Here is a 13,976-nt window from a genome sequence, read left to right as displayed (position 1 = left end):
CTCTGCCTCCCCCACCGATAAAACCCGATCGCCATGATTAAACCAAGGTTATTAAAAGTGGTGTTAAACAAAAACAAATAAATAAACAAACCCAAAAGTAAATATTTCATTTGTTCTATTTTATAATGGTGAGTTGAGATCAAATTCATTTTAGATAACCAACCGTTGCAGCTTCATGCTTGTATTGACAAATTGATTTATATACATTATGGTGAGAAAGGATCGATCGTTTAAACACTCAAACAAATCGAATACGTTAATTAATGTTATTCGATTGATATAATTATCGGCAATATGAAAGAACTTTGTTCTTGAAATGTAATAGATCTACGTTAGATGTACAATATAAATAAGATGAGGTATGAGTGCCAATGAGTCAACTCTCCATCCAAGTTTACACTCGTCTGGATAGGAAATTACACGATCACAGTACAATCAGAGTTAGTTAACATGTGGAAAAGACTTCGATGCTGTGTTTGCTGTTATATCGCAATAAAGAAAGTGCTGTTTTATGAGATTGCCAAAACCAGATAACATAAAAATAACAATTTCATATAAAAACGTTCGATTAAAATATTTAATAGTAGAACATTTAAAACGTGCATGTTCAGATAAACTTTAAAACGGACAGTTTTGTTTGTCTCAATGACAGGCCTAGAAAGCTATCATTAAGAGTACTTTTGTATTTTGGTATCCTTAGCATTGTTGTACTATACACAAATTTCTTTAGTTTGTCATTTGTTGTGCCTTCGATTCTGCAGCTTACATGTAATAGTATCAGTAATATACTACCTTCAAAAATAAAATATGATTAGGACTTATTTATTTCTGCATTCGTCTTTGTCTTAAGAGAAACAAACAGTCTGTCATCTGTTTATCTATTTTTGATAATTCATTACAACTTATTTAACAATGTTCGTTTGAAATTAACTTTGAAATTCATTAGCTTGTCTTGAATGCAGAATAGAATCCTTAACAGCGTGGATATAGACACCTCGTATTTAAAGGCGATCGTATGTGTCACTGAAAGTCGACATCAAAGATTTTAAGTAATTATAGTATGTAAAAGAGGGACGAAAGATACCAGAGGGACAGTCAGACTCATAGATCGAAAACAAACTGACAACGCCATGGCCAAAAATAAAAAGACAAAAAAACAAATAATTGTACAGATGACACAACATAGAAAACTAAAGACTAAGCAACACGAACCCCACCAAAAACTGGGGGTGATCTCAGGTGCTCCGGAAGGGTAAGCAGATCCTGCTCCACATGTGGCACCCGTCGTGTTGCTTATGTTATTACAAATTCAGTAAATAGTCTAATTCGGTAGGTCACATTCTTGAAAAGGGAAGGGTATTGTAGTTACGACATAAGGAACATATCCGATATCATCTGTGAAACGGTTATTCCATAACGGTCAACCAACTCGTGATGGCGTCCGTAAAATTTACGAAGGGATGATTTCAACTTCACCATTTGGAACTCTTGGTTAAAGACCAAACAGCCTATTCAGTTCTACCAGTGATTTTTCCTTAAAATTTTGTGTGAAGGTATTTCATGATTTGAAGAACAAAATATGATAAAAAAAATTGGGGGTCACCGACTTAGTTTTGTCACTATAGCAACCTCAGTTTCGTGTTTTCACGAATATTAACATGATATTTGCTTGTTATTTAAACTCTCAAAATATCCCATTATATCAAACCTACAAGCATAATTCTTGTTTCATGTTAAACAGTAGATTTGTGTCTATCAAATACAGGTTCAAGAGTTTAAGACTCTTATTGTTTTGATCTTAAAAAATATGATTTATTTCATTCCAGCCAAAAACAAAACGCAAGATTGAAAAACGTTTCAAGTATTAAAAAATATCTACCAGTGATTTTTTCATAAAAATTTCAAGAAGGAAAGTGCCATGAGTACTCTTCAAAATAAAGCAAAAAAATGTATATGTCACCGACCTTTCAAAAAAGTTATGATTAATTTTCATGTTTTTTTCTCGTTCGTTTTGAAGAAAAGAGTTGTCTTTCTTCAGAACATTGAATCTGACGTCATGGTACAAGTTTTCCTTGCTGGCGCACTATTTGAAAAAAAATTGCAAATTGGACGTTTGAAACCTACATTTAAATTTTCAAGAATCAAAAATAACAACTATATTAACCTACTTTATTATCCGGTAATACAAGAGATCACATGTATGTATCAGTATCAGATCTCATGATGTTGTTGCCGCACAAAATTAACCTTCAGAAACACCATCTGTCGGAATGAAAAATTGTTCGAAATAACCTTTTACGACGCTTTAGAAAGGAAAGTCTGTTTTTGTCCTCTCCCTCTCATTAGCAAAATCATTGAAAACAAAAAGAGAAATGAAAGTTGACACTGGTTAACTTACAAACTATTTGACTATATTAAACTAGATGTGTGGGGTTTTTTGTCGCGTCAATTTCAGAACTTTGCCCTAGTGCACTCTTTCGCTACTGTTGACAGACGGACACACATTAGCACGGACGGACTTTTTATGCCATTATGTGTCCCGACTAAGACGGACGTATACAAATTATTCCATCTAGTTTGTGGATTCATTATTTTTGAATATTTAAAATATAAGAAAATCAAAATTATAGGTATAATATATGAATTAAAAGTTTTTGATCCTAAAACGTTTTACATCCGTTTAACCTATCATAAAATACGATCCCCGTTATTACTACCTCACGTGTTTTGAATAAAAGAGACAGTAAATACAAAATACAAATAAGTTTTTAATGCAAAAATTGATTTAGAATCTAAGAAATAATTTTCCGTTGAAAACTATAAAGTATTTCTCAAAACAGGATGAAATATTATGAATCTAATTATAAATAGCTCATTTTGGAAATTAAAACAAAGGCAAGGTATGTATAGATTGCCGGCATTGAAAATCGAAATTTGTATTCAATCTTTCCGGTCATTGTAGCTTTTTGAAAGTGAGAAATGTTATGTTGGATCTTATTCTTGAAGCAATTGTTTTTGTCATAAGTTAAATTTACAACAACTTTAGTTTTAAAAACCGTAAATTTTGATTTTGATTCACATTCACTGAGTATATTAATTTCTTTTTTTGCCTTAGACTTCTGTGAGATCAGGCGAAATCTTTATCATTTCTCCTTGAGACAATTTGAAATGAAACAAATGACAAATGACAATGAACCTTTATCATTTTTATTTTTACTATAAGATTTTGTCAATTAAGCAGTATAGATAAAATTTAACTTCATTGCAAGATCACCATTATTTTACGAGACTCTTAAAGAAATAAGTTAATCTCAACATGCATACGTTGCCAGTATATCGAAACTTCTAGAAATTTTGTTTATCGGCCTAACCTTCTGAAAACTCAATTTTGAAAATCACATATTAAGTTAAAGTTCTAAGCGTAAGTCTTATAAATTTACCAGTGTAAAGTTACACGGGCGTACGAGACTTGTGCCGATTTAAAAAAAAATCGATCTTTAATTTGCTCCGATTTGATTCTTTCATTAGCGCCTATTTTATTTTTTTTATCACTAGCCCCGATACTATATTTGCTATACGAGTAAATACATGTAAATATAGTAAACCTAGAATGTATATTGCATGGTAATATATGGATATAAACAGTGTTCCCTTATGTTTAAGATAATTTTGGTCATATTGTTCGAGAACTTCGTTTTGACACGAGAAAGAAAAGATGGACTTCGTTGTTGGAAAGTACAACAAGCATAGAAAAGATGAAATGACAAGAAAGGAATATATCAGATGTGTGGCATAAAAATTCTCGACAAGATAATAATTCATTGTACTAGTATTACATTTTTATGGATTTTATTGTGGTGCTTTGAAATGCTGTAAATAGAATTTTACTCCGTGATTTTAGTAGATGTATACAGAGTGCACAAATATCTTTTAAATTGACTTATCCTGCTCGAAATTCTACTCCCAACTCCCCTTTGTGAGCAGGGGACAACAGTTATATACATGTTGTAATTGACAATTCATAACATATGTACAACTGGCTAACGGAAGAGGTTTATATGATAAATAAAACAACAACTTTCACCTATAATTTACCTGTACACAATCGGCGCAAATGAAAGAAAAAATCGGCGCAAGTGAAAGAAAAAAAGTGAAATGCAGATCGGCGCAAATGCAAAAAGCCGAGCTAAAAATTTATATTTTTATTATTATTTTTATTAGAACGGAGGTTACAGATAGTGTAGTATCTTTTGTGTCCATTTGTGTTTAATTTCCACTAGGTATCAGCGCGACGCTTAATTCCACTTTTCTTGGAAGACGTAGTTTTAAGCGTACACCATGTTGGAATCCGTGCAAAACGCGAAATAGGACGTTATAATTTGACGTTTTTTTTTCATGGCTAGAAAAACGTCATAGAGCTTTTATGTCACTACCAAGTTGCGTTAGTTGATGCGCATCAACAATAGGCTGTTTGGTCTTTAAATAGCTTCCTTGTGAGCAGTAATCCTCTCTATCAAGGAAATCATGATAGAAAATACAAGCCCGGGAATATCGTATCCATTTGGAGATATATACTCCGTATGCAGGCGCTGCTGGAATGTTGCTACATAGAAATGGAAAGTTCATAATTGGGAAGCTGAAATCATCTCTTTTGTGTAAGGTGGCTCTCGGTGGCCGAATGATCTAAATAGTCGAACTACTGTATCACTAGACTGTCAACACTAAGGTTGGGAGTTCTATTCCCGCACGTGGCAGGTGCGTTCGACTCTTCTTAAATTGACTATAGGATTGTCAGTTTTCCTACCGAAGGTCGGTTGTTCTCTCCAGGCACTCCGGTTTCCTCCACCAATAAAAACTATCCGCCACGAAATATCGCAATAGTGTTGAAAGTGGCTTTAAACACCAATCAAACAGTATGACTTATGATATTGTTCGACGATGTTCTTTACATATGACAGGAGTATCAACGTATGGCAGGGTTATTTCTGGCCCCTCTTTTCCCCCGTACTCATCCACACTCAATTTTTCTTGACATTGTGGATTATAAAATTGAGAATGGAAATAGGAAATGTGTAAAAGGGACAACAACCCGTCCAAAAAGCAGAAAACAGCCCAAGGCCACCAATGGGTCTTCAACACAGCGAGAAAATCCCGCACCCGGAGGCGGGCTTCAGCTGGCCCCTAAACAAAAATGTGTACTAGTTCAGTGAAAATGGAAGTCACACTAGACTCCGAACCATATAAATGAACTAAAATTAAAAAAAAAACTTACAAGACTAACTAAGGCAAGAGGCTCCTGCCCTCCCCTATACCTCTAGCCAATGTAGAATAAAAAAAACACAAAGCAATACGCACAGTAAAACTCAGTTTAAAAGTCCGAGTCCGATGTCAGAATAGGTAACAGAAGAAACTAAGCAAAATGAAAATGACACATAAAATAAAAAAAAAAGGACTACTAGCAGTTACTAACATGCCAGCTCCAGACCTCAATTAAACTGATTGAAAGATTATGTCTTCATCATATGAAAATCAAGCACAATCCCTCCCGTTAGGGGTTTAGTATCATACCATCATAAAATATATGAGAAGAACGTAACCAGTATCATGCCAACAACTGGTTAGTGAATCAATATTAATTCCAAAATATGCCATCTTTAATGACCTGGCAACAGTATCGTAACTATATCCCTTCTGAATAAGTCTGTTCAAAGGTTTGGTTAGCTTTTGAGGTGAATGACGACATTTGTGTCTGTTGAATAGAATATTACCATAAAAGATTGGATGTGAAATACCTGAACGTATAATATGTATGATGTTGATTTATACTTACGAATGATGTCCTTGTACCAATGATAAAAATTCAGTAAATGTTTTGACTAGTTCGTGATATCGAAAACCCAGGTGTAATAATAGTTCAGTAATACAGCGATTTCTTTCGTTAAAATCAAATACGTTGTAACATACATGAGCGAATCGAACAAATTTCAACATTTATCGGTGCATGTACTTCCATGCAGATTTAATCTAGCAAACAGAAAAAAAAACAAAAAAAAACAAAAAATAAACAATCCTCTACATAATGTTAATGCAGGGTTATTTAAGAGGTACAATATGTAATTGAAGTCGTCTTTAAGCACTTGAATGCATGGTTCATTATTCAGTCGTATAAAGCATTTTTATATCGAAATGTATGCAATAGATACAAATCACAGAAACTAGAAGTCGGGAATAGTTTATCAAAGAAAGTTCAAATATGAATTTAAAGTTGAACATAATATAAAATACAAAATATAAATGAGGCAAATTAATCACGGTAACTGCTAGTAAGAGAGAAAACTCTTGTATATGGTATTGTTTTGTTTTAAAACGGAGAGCAAGTATGAATACATTTTTACAATTCCTGTACACTGTTTACTCCAGTAATTTTAGTAACTGATTTTCACCGCTAATTTGCAAGATACAATTATTGCCAATTAATTTACCATGGCTTTAGAGAGGAGAACATATTTCTAAAAGAAATAAAGGACTACAACGACAGAAGACAGACGCCAGATGAAAGCAATCGCTCACATAGGGTCTATGGAACATTTGAGGCCCAGTCACTGCGCAGTTACCTTTAGACCACTGGGTTCGGAGTCATTTGAAGAACGCATATGTATGTTCATATGCAATTTTACAGTTTTCTTGGAAACTGCGGCTACTTGATTATAAAAAAGCCAAATAACTGTAAGGAAAAACGACGATTATACAGTATCAATTAATAATATTTTTTGTAAATTCTATAGAAATGGATAGATGTAAAACGGACGGAAACGTGTTAATGTGATATAGATATAAAAATGAAAAAATAAATCATGTCTAGTACCAGACGGACACTCAGGGCTGGAATTTTACCATATCCGGACACATTAATCCGACTCTGATCCAACCAGCAAAATTTTTCAAAATTGAATAACAGTAGTCGAACAATAACATTTAAATCAGTTACGCCACCAAGTATGATTTAAAGAACAATTCCTAAGTATGCTTGTTTTCTAATGACATTAACAAAGCAAAATATGTCTTGCATATCGCTTTAGTGATGTAGTTCACCCCTTTGCATTCGCGAATTCGATTCTTCTATCCCAATATGTCCTCTGTTTCCGTCGAGTTTTTATCTTATCGTGCTCATTTTGTCTTTGACTCTTTTCTTAGAATTCCAAAAGGTAATTGTAGATCTTACAAACTTAACAAAAGTGAGTACATCAATCAGTATAACAAGACCACCGACAATACACATAAAAGTAGTACCGGCTAATCCCATCGTCTCAGAAAATTTCCGTTCATCAGGAGTGGATGTTCGCCTGCGAATGCTAGACGCTAGTTGTTTTTTTTTATTTACTGCTAGTTCATTTTCCAATCTTCTGTAGTTCTGGTGCCAGTTCTTTTACCAATTATTCCCGAGTCAAATTTGAAATTATTTTAGAACCCCAATGTTTAAGTTTTCTCCGATATTCACATCTACATGGACACAGATTTGCTGAAAATGTTGAAAAATTGTCCCACACATTTTATAATTATCTATCGTACATCATCAAAATTTTTAGGTACGGATTTTTTACTAACTTGTTATAAATGACAATCCTAGTCAATAAAGATTGGAGTAGAACACTCCCACCACGTGCTGGATTCGAACTCACAATATCAGAGTGACAGGCAAGTGATACAGTAATTCGACTACCTAGACCACTCGGTCACCGAGGCCTTCCATTGTTGTAAATTATTTTTATATCATTGTTATGAAATATATTTAATCGAAAAAGTTCAATCAGTATATATGCTGCTGTTTTCTGCTGTTTGGTCGGGTTGTTGTCTCTTTGTTACATTCCCCATTTCCATTCTCAGTTTTATTCTTGATTGTTGAATTAATTTACAGAATATAACTATTCATCAAAGCGTTTACATGTTAGTTACGACATGTGTTATTACATGTTGTTTCGAATATTTACAAGTTTGTACAAATGTATAGAGTTTTAACGAGTCCTTATGTTATCGAAGTTGTAAATCGTAAACAATACGTAAAAATACACACATATCTCTAAGTAATGGTACAAATGAGATTTGTCAAAAAAGTTATTAATTTCCCTTACGAGTCCTTACGAATTGCCAATTCGTGGTCAGTCGCAAGCATCCGTAAATGATTAATGGTATCTGTATATAACTCGTTACAACTCCCAACAATTCGCAGACACTCTTAATAATCTGTGAAAGGAGAGGCAATTTGTTTTACATGTCTTTTTACGATTGTCCATGGATTGAGTTTTCCGTAAATAATCGTAACAATCCGTACGTATCGTAAACAGTTCGTTGACCGCTCGCAACAAAACGTAATTATCCGTAAACGTCTCACCGGAATCTGCAAAGAACTCGTTGCAATTTTTTTTACGATTTGTTACGGTTAGTATACGAATGTGGCAGCACTCCGTAAAAAGCACTTAAAATACCCATACGTTGCTTGTAGTTATCCGCCACAACTGTTAAAAAATCGTGGAATTTTGCCGTAAAAATATCGTAATAACTCGTGATAATCCGTAAACAAACGCAAAATAGCTTGTAATAACTCGTAACAAGTATTAAATCGGTCGTAAAACTGGCTAAATCGTAAGAATCCGTGGACAGTGTGCGTTCCGTAAGGATTCTTAGGAAAAGTCCGTCTATATGAATGGTGCACAAATTATCTTTATATATCTCATTAATGTAATAATTCATTTGAATGTAGATGAACTCATCACACAATAAAACGAATAACACTGAAAAATCAATATAGATGTTTTCTAAATACATGCATTTACAAAAAGACTCGTTTCATCTGTTTGCGTCAGTCCAGAAATGTTAGTCACGTGACATTTATACAATCCCTCGTCTGTCCATTTAACATGTTCAAAGACCAGACTAGGCGATGTAACGTTCCTACCTTTCGAATACTGAGAAACAAGAACACTGGTACCATTTACTGACCTTTTCCAGAATAGTGATGTGATGGCTTGCATGTCTTTAACACCACATGTAAGGTTAACACTTTCATTTTCTTTGGCTGTGACAAGTTCATGTTATACTTTTAGTATATTGAAGAAAGTAAATTTGATAATTTTTCTTCTAACATGTTTGACTGGACTTGTTTTTCTTTGTGCACCTCTTAAGGTATTTTTTAACAAATAATTGGTTTCGTTATTATCAATTGCGGCGTTTATGAGGAGTTGTACATGTACACGGTCAGACGACATACAACAGACGACAAGACGGACACGGTTATTCCTATTATACATGCCATTCAATTCTTTGTGTGTGGGGTTATAATAAAAGAGTTAGAGTTAAAATAGGCTGTTAAAATAAATAATGTTTATTTTACAATATTCAAATAATAATTTGCAACTCAGCTAGTTGATGATTAACTGTTATCTATTTAACACTCAGTGGATACTATTTCATGGATGCTTTTAAGAACAAATTAACAATACATAAAGAAGTAAGACTGTAGAGAAATTTGGACGGACACTAGAAAAAGGGGGTACGTATATTAAATATAGACAGCCATTTTGAGTTGCAACAAGCCACCACAAAGAGTTGTTGCAAGGATTCTTAACGTGCAAACAGCGTGGCATTCTCTCTACACGAGACATATAATGTAATGTCCACATGCTCTACGGACATGGTTGTGTATTTGTATACTAGTTTCCCGCAGAGCTAAATGAAGACACGTCTTTGGAAAGGTTTTACTGCAGGTCAGAAGCAGACCAAAGTGACCATAAATCTGTTCCGCAGTCACCCTTGAAAACTAGTGGGCGTACCAGAATTTATAAACTGAGATAAAAAAACAATAACATTTTTAAGACCGAACAAATACGAAAAATAGACAATTTGAAACAAAAGTCTTCCAAGCTGAGGAATGTTTATAATTTCAAAATTTTCAAATTTTTTTATTATAGATTATGATACTCATGATACTGAGATGACCGCTGTTGTCTTATTCGAGGTAAAATTCTAGAAATGTGGAGGAAGATGTATCTGCAGTTTCTTTATTCTCTAGTTCAGGAGGATATATTAATGGGACCTAATGAGAAAAGTTTAGATTGTTAATGGAAACAACATCATCAGTTTACCTGTATGTGAAATTAAATTATCTAGCTTCTTTGATTTTCTTGTTTTTAGAAGTGTCTGAATGAACTCCGATTCATTTGAAAATAGGTCAGTCAGGAGAAGGGTACAGTTAGTTCCCATCGGAAAACCGACAACCGTCTAGAAAGTTCTACTTCAAAATTCTACGAATATGTTGTCATTGACAAACTCCAGCATATAGATCACTTGTTCTTCGGTGTAGTATGTTTTATTTTCGGGTTCATTTCTAACAAGATTTGTAGAATTACGACGATGGGTTTGTATCACCATTTAGGACCCTTTTAAAAACAAAGTAAAACATATTGAGCTCAGCCGACCAGCAGATATAATTTTCAAATTATAGTATTAAACATATATACGGTTATTAACAATGATATTTAGTGCTAGTCGTTCTATTCTTGCTTATTTGGACGAAAGAAAGCATGCATTTTCAAATGTAACAAAATGTTTCGGAAAAAACAGTTAAACAGACTACATAGTGCATTACAATCAATTCGAAAACACCGTACTAGAATATGCTAGCACATCCTGACGATCTCTATCATTCTACATTATTCCTTAGAAATAACTAAACTATTAGAAATTTATGCAAATATATCTGTACTTGTGCAAGAAACAAAATCTTGTTTTACTCGGAAATATTGCGTTTTCAGTCGTTAGTCTAAGCTATTTTCGTCGACGCACATAGTTTTCTAACCAATGCCGATTTATGATATATACAAAATAAGTTTATTTTCAAAATTATAAAAGTAATTCATCAATAATCTTACTGGTTTGACAGCGAGATTCTGCATAACCAGGAACACAGGAACAATTGTATTCATGTATTCCATTATAACAGGAACCGCCATTTTGATATGGGTTTGAAGCACATTCATTAACGTCTACAACTACAAGCATCATAAAAGTTGTCAAAGATTAAAATCAAACATTTTACATAGTTAGTAAACCGAAAAAGCAGAAGATAAATAATGAATTCACAAGAAAAAAATAATTGCAGAATTTCATCTAACATCCTTTTCTTTTCATGATAGTCCTGAATTAAACCTCAAAATATGAAAGACAAAGTAAAGTGCGAGAAACATGTTTTTTTTTATCTTTACTTTTAATTCTTTACTTGATTTATAGTGATTCAGCGTTCCAGTTGAAGTTGAATACAGAAGATCACTTCGGATGCACCACATATATATATTTTTTTCATTTCTCTATATATTGGAAAGATTCTGCAAAACTGCTAGTATCAGATCTGATAATCGTATGAGAAATTATTTATATGAAAATAACAGTTTGTTCAAAAAATTGCCGTAAAATTGAAATGTAATTGACATACACAGGGAGATATCATTTTATTTTTAATGAGGCAGTTATCAATCCGTACCAAAGAACGAGGCTGTAAACAATAACTGATCAACCAGAACCTTATAATAAGTTATTAAACACTCCGGTAATAAACCACAACCACTTTATTTATAATACAACAATGAACAAAATCAGTAAAGAATGCACATAAAAAAATATTGTCATGTTTGTAATTACTGTTCTCCAATAACAGTTTCTTTAATTATATGTGTAAATCTAACCTAAAGTTTTGTTATCAATAGTTTTTATAAAAAAAATAAAATATATATTATATATTAGACCTAAATAAGAATATATCGTGTTCGTCAGGAAATTGAGGTTTTCTATTTTTCAACACGAAATCGGGTAATACAGTATTGAATTTAAGGTACCAAAGGAACACTCAAAAGTCGAAAACAAAATGTCAACCCCATAGCAAAAAAGACAAAACACCAAAAGACAATCAACAGTATACAAAGCACAACATTGAATTCCTAAGACTTAGCGACGCGAACCCCACTAAAACATATTAAGTGTCGGTTTGGCATTAATGTCTAATGGTTTATTAAATAGTTTTTATAAGAAAATAAAAGTCTATATTATACGTAAGACATACATATGAATATATCATGTACGTCAGAAAATTGAGGTTTTCTATTTTCCAACACGAAATCGGGTAATACAGTATTGAATTTAACGTCTAACGTATACACAAAAGAGAGGCGTAAGGTACCAAAGGAACACTCATAAGTCGAAAACAAACTGTCAACCCCATAGCAAAATAGAAAAAACACCAAAAGAAAAAACTACAGTATACAAAGCACAACATTGAATACCTAAGACTTAGCGACACAAACCCCACTAAAACATATTTAGTGTCGGTTTGGCATTAATGTCTAATGGTTTATTCAATTGGGGATTGAGATTAACCTCTACATACAAACTATTATTAAGGGTCTTATATGGTAAATGCAAATGATATGAATACATATGAGTATTTCTAATACAAAAAGGAGATATGGTATAAATACCCATGCTAAACAATCTACTAGTTAAATGAGTTGAATTGAAAAAAAACAGGTGCATTTTCTTCTTTCACATTTGCCCACAACCATTTTAAAATATTTCACCTGTCATTGATCACATATTATTAGACACGGTAAGATACTTAACATAAATTTATCTATTGATTTTAAACATTATTTCATCGTTAACTTAAGTGACACAAATATACCATATACACGCTTATTTTTAAAGTTAAGTGTTTTTAGGCTGACCTTTTAACCTTTTAAAACTTAAACAAATATTTGCCTAAAATGATTTTGCTGTCCTGTCCTTCTTTTTCTTGATATTTTTAAAAATACTGTGATGATATATCTTCAATTAGTAGTGTGAATCAGATGGATGAGGATTTTTTATATTTCAAAATCAGCAAAAAAAAAAAACAATCATAACAATTTGTCAATAATATGTAAACTTTAACTTTTAACTACGCTGCAGTTCACATTCGATTTAGGCATTTATTGCGATGCTCATTACAGGGTAGTGTTTTGTGAAAAGTAATCAGCGAGACAATGACAATGGCAAACATTGTTTCAATATCACTCGCGGTCATTGACAACACAATAAAAATGAAAAATAGTGAATAAAATTTAAAGGACGATTATTGATACCCAAATCGATTAATTTATTTTAGACATTTACCTGATATAAATATTAAATTACAGAACCCTTGAGGCAGGCATACCAAATTTGCTTACTGGTGTCGTACATCTTTTATATGGATCGCTTACATTATTTTATTTCATAGTACTGTTCTATTTATGATATTTCGCATACTCTACTCATTTCTAACTGACTGGCGTTTTTCTGGCAAACAACTGTATAATATGTGTCACACTTGTCATCATTCCATCCTGTGAGATGAAATTCCACACACATTGGAACAACACCATTTGGTTCGCCTATTATTTGAATGAAAAACAGTTCACCTTTTATGACACGAGGGAGTGCAATACCCCATGTCCCTCAAGCAAACAGATCTGTTTTGGAAAGTCCTGTGTAGTCTCATTTTTGGTTGTGTTTATTGTTATTTTATCTCTGACTAAATAGTACAGAAACTGATTTGGATATGAATATAAAGTAGATGAGCATAATTGTATACATATCAATGTTTTTGAAAAGACAAAAAAAAAGGATCTTTTGTAATGATGTTGACGTACTCTCAAATCATATAAATAAGAGATAAGAGTGTTAATGCTATTCCTAAAAGTAAAGATGATTCTAATCTGTAAGTTAAAAAAAAACCGACAGGTGGAGAGGGGGGAAAGGAGTAGACAATTCTGTCCCTGAGGATTAAGGCATTTACAATGAAAATACTTATATATTCCTGCTTTATGCTCAAACCATATGTTTCCATTCTTTTCAATGGATTATGTTATTGTGCTAATCCATTCATTTTTTTAAATATTTTTTTTCTCATC

The sequence above is a fragment of the Mytilus californianus genome, unplaced genomic scaffold, assembly GCF_021869535.1.
Source record: "Mytilus californianus isolate M0D057914Y unplaced genomic scaffold, xbMytCali1.0.p SCAF_9, whole genome shotgun sequence".
Taxonomy (NCBI): domain Eukaryota; kingdom Metazoa; phylum Mollusca; class Bivalvia; order Mytilida; family Mytilidae; genus Mytilus; species Mytilus californianus.
Note: the sequence above shows the minus strand (reverse complement) of the source record.